This window comes from Pseudophryne corroboree, chromosome 10 (genome assembly GCF_028390025.1).
Source record: "Pseudophryne corroboree isolate aPseCor3 chromosome 10, aPseCor3.hap2, whole genome shotgun sequence".
NCBI classification, from domain to species: Eukaryota; Metazoa; Chordata; class Amphibia; order Anura; family Myobatrachidae; genus Pseudophryne; species Pseudophryne corroboree.
Window position 1 is genome coordinate 36,321,546 of NC_086453.1, and position 6,903 is coordinate 36,328,448.

Consider the following 6,903-nt stretch of genomic DNA (forward strand, 5'->3'; position numbering starts at 1 on the left):
TGGAGGGGCAGATATCAGTGCACATAGTCTCTGTGGTAGTTAGTGAGGGTTGGTGATGGTGTGAGAGGGGTGAAGGCCAGTACACAGACAGGCAGTTAGAGAGCAGGATGAGGGTGACAGGGCATAGGGAGTACTTAGCAGATATAGGGGTGGGCTACAGGTGTGATGTCACAGTGTGTGTACCTTTGCTCTCATGTGTGAGGTATGTGAGGTATATGTGAGGTATGTGTGAGGTATGTGTGAAGTAAGGATGTGAGGGTCGTGGTGGCCACTAACCTCCAGGCTGCTGCTGTGAGATGGTGACTGCAGAGGGAGGGAGCTCAGACCCAGCAGCAATGGGTCGTGGTCAGCATTCCTTCCTGGCTCCGTTCCGACGGGCGTCATTCCTCCATCCTGCATGGCAGCGTCAGCTGCTGTGATCGCGGAGCATAGGTAAGCGTCCGGAGCCCTGTGGGCGGGCAGGCATGGTGTTTCCCTGGAGAGGTGCGGCGCGCGTCCTTAGGCTGCAGACGGAGGTTGCTCCGGCCCAGCAGCAATGTTGATTAGTGCGTGTCCCGTCCTGGCGCTGTCCCGCTGCACATGCTCCGCACCGTTTGCCGCTGAGCATGGCAGCCCAGATGCTAATCTAGCGGTGCCTGAGCTAGCGCCCTCTCCCTGGGGTGTGGGTGTCAGGCGGCAGGTATGGTGTGTAGGTGGGAGAGGAGCTGCGGGCGGCGACTCGCTGCCTGCAAGCACCCTCCATATCAGCGCTGTTCCCCTCCCTGCAGATAGTGTCAGTGGCCGTGGTGTACTTTTGCTACTGGTGGCCAGGGCCGGTGCTAGGGTGTTCGGCGCCCCCCTGCAAACTATGAATTTTGCGCCCTCCCATATTCCTTTGTTGTGCATCGGGAAAAGTGGTGTGGTCTCACAACTAAGGGGCATGGCCACACAATAGTACCCCCATTTAAAATTACACCACAATGTAGCACAATCTTATTCATCTTATACGTAATGCCCCACCCGTAGTAGTAGCGTCCTTATACGTAATGCCCCACCCGTAGTAGTAGCATCCATATACGTAATGCCCCCCCCCCAATAGTAGTAGTGTCATTATACATAATGCCCCCCCCAGTAGTAGTAGCGGTTATATGCAATGCTCCCCAACAGTAATAGTAGCGTCCTCATACATAATGCCCCCCCAGTAGTAGTAGCATCCTTATACATAATGCCCCCCCAGTAGTAGTAGCATCCTTATACATAATGCCCCCCCAGTAGTAGTAGCGTCCTAATACATAATGCCCCCCCAATAGTAGTAGAGTCCTTATACATAATGCCCCCCCAGTAGTAGTAGCAGTTATATGTAATGCCCCACAACAGTAATAGTAGCATCCTTATACGTAATGCCCCACCCGTAGTAGTAGCGTCCTTATACGTAATGCTTCCCAGTAGTAGTAGCAGTTATATGTAATGCCCCCCAACAGTAATAGTAGCGTCCTTATACGTAATGCCACCCCTGTAGTAGTAGCATCCTTATACATAATGTGCCCCCAGTAGTAATACCGTCCTTATACATAATGCCCCCCCCAGTAGTAGTAGCATCCTTACATGTAATGCCCTCCCAGTAGTAGTAGCACCGTCCTTATATATAATGCCTCCCAGAAGTAATAGAGTCCTTATACATAATGCCCCCCCCAGTAGTAGCGTCCTTATATGTAATGCCCCCCAGTATTAGTAGCTTCCTTATACGTAATGCCCCCCCTATAGTAGTAGCGTCCTTATACGTAATGCCCCCCAATAGTAGTAGCGTCCTTATACGTAATGCCCCCCCATAGTAGTAGCGTCCTTATATGTAATGCCCCCCCTATAGTAGTAGCGTCCTTATACGTAATGCCCCCCCATAGTAGTAGCGTCCTTATATGTAATGCCCCCCCTATTGTAGTAGCGTCCTTATACGTAATGCCCCCCCTATAGTAGTAGAGTCCTTATACGTAATGCCCCCCCTATAGTTGTAGCGTCCTTATACGTAATGCCCCCCCTATAGTAGTAGCGTCCTTATACGTAATGCCCCCCTATATTAGTAGCGTCCTTGCATGTAATGGCCCCCCCAGCAGTGGCGTCCATAAAGTGTGCACACACAGACATACCTCACACACACACAATTCACACATATATACAAACACACACACACCCCACCATATATACACACACACACACTATACACACACACACACACACACACACACCCACCATATACACACACACACACACACACACACACACTATACACACACACACCCCCGCTATACACACACACACACACACACACACACACACACACTATATACACACACATGCACACACATTTCTCTCTTACCCTCCACTTACCAAGTCTGGCTGGCCGTCACTGCAATGCTGATTCCACCACTGTTCAGCTGTCTGGTCCCGTGTAGCTCCACCCCTCTATTCTGTGTAGCTCCGCCTCCGTGACGCCGTAGCTCTGCCCCCTTTTTGGGATCCGCACTGCACAGCACACAGCCCGCTGTCACAGGTGATTGGGGAGGGGGGGAGAGGAGGACAGGCACAGCAGCCGGCAGCTAGTGGCCATCCTCACCTCCTATACTGTAAGGTAGGGTCTTGCACCTGACTGCTGCTGGCACTGGGTAAGGGGTAGCTCCCTGCAGCAGATGCAGTTGACTCCGCCCAGCTCTGTGACTCCGCCCAGCTCTGTGACTCCGCCCAGCGTTACGAGCACAGAGTCACAGATTAAGGCAAATATATAGGAGATATATAGTTGTTGTTGTTGTTGTTATTATATTATTATCACTTTTTAACTTTACATATTCATTTTTTATATTTTAGTTAGTAATCACTGGTGTTTGTTGAACATTACTGATATAAGTTACATTCGGCTAATGAGTTGTGTTATATTGCTTGGGTGCAGCTTTCTATCTACATCTTTCTTTATTTCAAGTGCTGATGAATGGGTGTATGGAAGTCTTGTTTTAACATGCTTTGTTTTTACTATATAATATATAATAAGGTATTTTATTATTTATATGGTATATGCAAATAAAAGATTATTTACACTGTAGCTCAGAATCCTACATCCAATGCAGAAATGTAATTGATACTGTGTATATTAAGATTTAGATTGTATTAAATTCTCTATTCCAGGTTATTCCGTCACATGTAAAAGTTGTTGGCAGGTCAGTGACCAACCCAGCACTTCTCCTACAGCGCCCTGTCCTGCGGGTAATGTCTGTGTCGCTACCTACACCTTCATTTCAGTAGGTAAGTCAGTGACTGGGTGGTCAATCTGTTGCAGCCACATATTGTATTTGCTGCTACGTTGCTGCAGTGTTCCCCTGCAGAAATACATGGACAATTTTAGTACAGTTTTTTCATACTTTATGTGAAATCGTTACTGTGCATGTCGATTTGGCACATGTCGGCACAACGTCTGTGTTGATATTCTGAATGTTGGCATTACATAAACCACCCTACCTCAATGCTAAATTAACAAATAAAGTTGCACCAGATAATACCAAGAGATGATATTGATATCCTAGCGGTTGAAATCCCAATGTTATTTCCCCTTTCCTGTTTTATATAAAAGATTGATCGAATGTCTTATGGTTAATCAATATACTATGTCATCTGATCTCTAGCCTTGGTGGCTCAGTATTTAATATAATTGAAGCTATGGAATTTGTGTATTTGTCTTTGTATATCTGATGTTTTTTATTTTTAGGCAATAAAATAAATGGTTAACACAATCGCAACGGATGCCGGTGAGTATTTTAACCTAAATCCTACCCCTAAACTAACACTCCCAAAGACTAGCCCTAATCCACCCCTCCTTCAGCCTAACCCTAACTGTCCCTTCCGCAGTCTAATCCTAACCATTTCCAACTGCAGCCTAACCCTAACCGTCCCCACCCCCCGCCTAACCCTAACCCACCCCTTCCTCAGCCTAACACTGACTGTCCCTTCCCACAGTCTAATCCTAACCATTTCCAACTGCAGCCTAACCCTAACTGTCCCCACCCCCAGCCAAACCCTAACCCACCCATTCCTCAGCCTAACACTGACTGTCCCTTCCCACAGTCTAATCCTAACCATTTCCAACTGCAGCCTAACCCTAACTGTCCCCACCCCCAGCCAAACCCTAACCCACCCATTCCTCAGCCTAACACTGACTGTCCCTTCCCACTGTCTAATCCTAACCATTTCCAACTGCAGCCTTACCCTAATCCACCCCTCCAGCAGCCTAACCCACCTCTCTCACAGCCTAACCCTAAGCCACCCCTCCCTCAGTCTAACCCTGACTGTCCCCTCCCACAGTCTAATCCTAACCATTTCCAACTGCAGCCTAACCCTAACCCACCCCTCCCGCAGCCTAACCCTAACTGTCCCCTCCCTCAGCCTAACCCTAACTGTCCCCTCCCACAGCTTAACCCTAACTGTCCCCTCCCACAGCCTAACCTTAACCCACCCCTCCTGCAGCATAACCCACCTTTCTCACAGCCTAACCCTAACCCACCCCTCCCACAGCCTAACCCTAATCCTAGTGCCTAACCCTAAATCTATCCCCAACCCCAGTACTTAAAATCAGGGATTCTGGTCATTGGCATGACGCTTTTGGCATTCTGACTGTCAGGATTTCCACTGCCGTAATCCTGACCTCATCCCAATATTATATATATAATACAGTTTTTCTATTAATAGTGCCTGTACAAATGACAGGTTCTGACATGGACATTGGGATGATTATATGGTAAAGATTCACCTTTTCCTGGCACGAATGACCACTTGTCCTCCTGTCCTTGCATTACTCTCATGACTGTAGCATCTCCCATATATGACGATACGTTATCCAGGAAGTTGCAATTACACGCTGTTGAGTCATTGCGACTTCCTGTAGGCCATATCATTGGACTCAGTTACTGCTGCAGTCCTAGCAGGTGAGCAGTATTATTATTATTATTCTTTATTCATATGGCGCCACAAAGGTTCAGCAGCGCCCAATTACAGAGTACATACATAATTAAACAGTATGGTGGACACACCATCCATGTGGACTATGATTGGGAGTAGTAACCTGTGCCAAGCGCAACAGTAGCGGAGCGAGGCACCTTGCCCAAAGCAGGGAGAGAGAGGCGACCCATGCGAGGGGACGCAGTACGCTAATTGGGGTCACACGTGGTTAAACATATAAAATAACACCCAAAAATACAGCAAAATGGGTGTAGACCTTTTTCTTGTCGACCAGTTCCACGTCGATCTTTTGCATGTGTCAACCTTGTGTCCTTGTTGACCTTTTCACTTCTCTTCCTTTTCCATGTCAACCTAATGACCCTATTGACCTTGTGACCCGGTCGACCTATGCCACGTCGACCCAGTTATATTCACATGGTCGACCATGTTATGGTCGACAGTCATTAGGTCGACCACTATTGGTCGACATTGACATGGTCAACATGGGCACATGGTCGACACGTGAAAATGGTCGACACGTGAAAGGTCGACACATGAAAAGGTCAACATGAGTTTTTTTTACTTTTTTTTCTTTTGGGGAACTTTTCCATACTTTACGATCCACATGGACTACGATTGGAACGGTAAAGTGTGCCGAGCGAAGCGGTAGCGGAGCAAAGGTACCATGCACGAAACATGGCGAGCGAAGCGAGTCATGCGAGGGGACGCGGTGCACTAATTGGGGTTCCCAGTCACTTTACGCAAAAAACGACACAAAAAAAGTTAAAAAATTAATGTCGACCTTTTCATATGTCGACCTTTCATGTGTCGACCATTTTCATGTGTCGACCATGTGTCAATGTCGACCATGTCAATGTCGACCAATAGTGGTCGACCTAATGACTGTCGACCATAACATGGTCGACCATTCATACCGGAACCACGTCGACCATATGGGGTCAACCTAGTGACTGTCAACTTAATTATGGTCAACCTAATGATGCACACACCTATTTTGGCACTCATTACCATTACAACGCAGTATTGTTGGTTACATAGAAGACCCACATTGACTACAACAAGGCATGCCTCATTGTATGTGTAAGTACATTTATCACAGCTACTAATTGTATAACAACAGTAATTATCAGGAGGTTTAGAATAACGTAAGACTTTAATTATCTTTCTGTGTAGGAATTGTGCACTACATCTCTATCACGTAATAAAAACTACTCCATGGATACTTTATCAGAACGAGCGTGCTTTAAATGTAGCAGACATTGTTATTATTACGTTATTTATATAGCCCACACATATTCTGCTGCGCTTTACAGAGAATATTTGGCCATTCACATCAGGCCCTGCCCCGATCGCTCGCTGCAGTTTGTTGCAGCGCAGTGATCGGGTCGGAACTGCGCATGCGGCGCTGGCGCAATGCAGCTTTCATTACCTATCAATCGCCTCTGAGACAGAGGCGGTCGCTAGGTGGGAGGGTGCTGAACGGCGGCGTTAAGCCGCCATTTAGGGGAGCGGCCAGCGGGAGTGACAAGTAACTCCCGGCCAGCCGCAGGAGCTGCGCTGGCCAGGATATACTCAGTAGCGGATCTTGCCACGGGCAAGCAGGACTTTTGCCTGGGGCGCCGCCTTCCGGAGGGCGCTGGCGCCATCCGGAGGGCGCCGCACCGTGGCAAGATCCGCCACTGCTGCCCGCTGTGTCCCCCGTCCGCCTCCGCTGCCCGCTGCCGTCCCCTGTGAAGGGAACTAGACGCTATGCGTCTAATTTCCCTCCGTGGAGAGTAAGTTTGCTGAGCGGTGCGCAATGACGTCATCGCGCACCGCACAGCAAAGGTCCTCTCCACGAAGGGAACTAGACGCATAGCGTCTAGTTTCCCTTCGTGGAGAGGACCTTTTGCTGTGCGGTGCGCGATGACGTCATCGTGCACCGCT

The 6,903-nt window shown here is 48.3% G+C and overlaps 1 long non-coding RNA gene across 1 annotated transcript in view; it reads left to right on the forward strand.

Moving 5' to 3' along the window:
* Positions 1-258: 258 nt before the first annotated feature.
* LOC134966964 (uncharacterized) overlaps positions 259-6,903 on the forward strand; it is a 15,654-nt gene continuing 9,009 nt past the window's right edge. The window contains exons 1-2 of the long non-coding RNA XR_010188752.1: positions 259-432; positions 3,154-3,270. This is a non-coding gene — a long non-coding RNA (uncharacterized LOC134966964). The remainder of the gene's footprint in view (positions 433-3,153; positions 3,271-6,903) is intronic.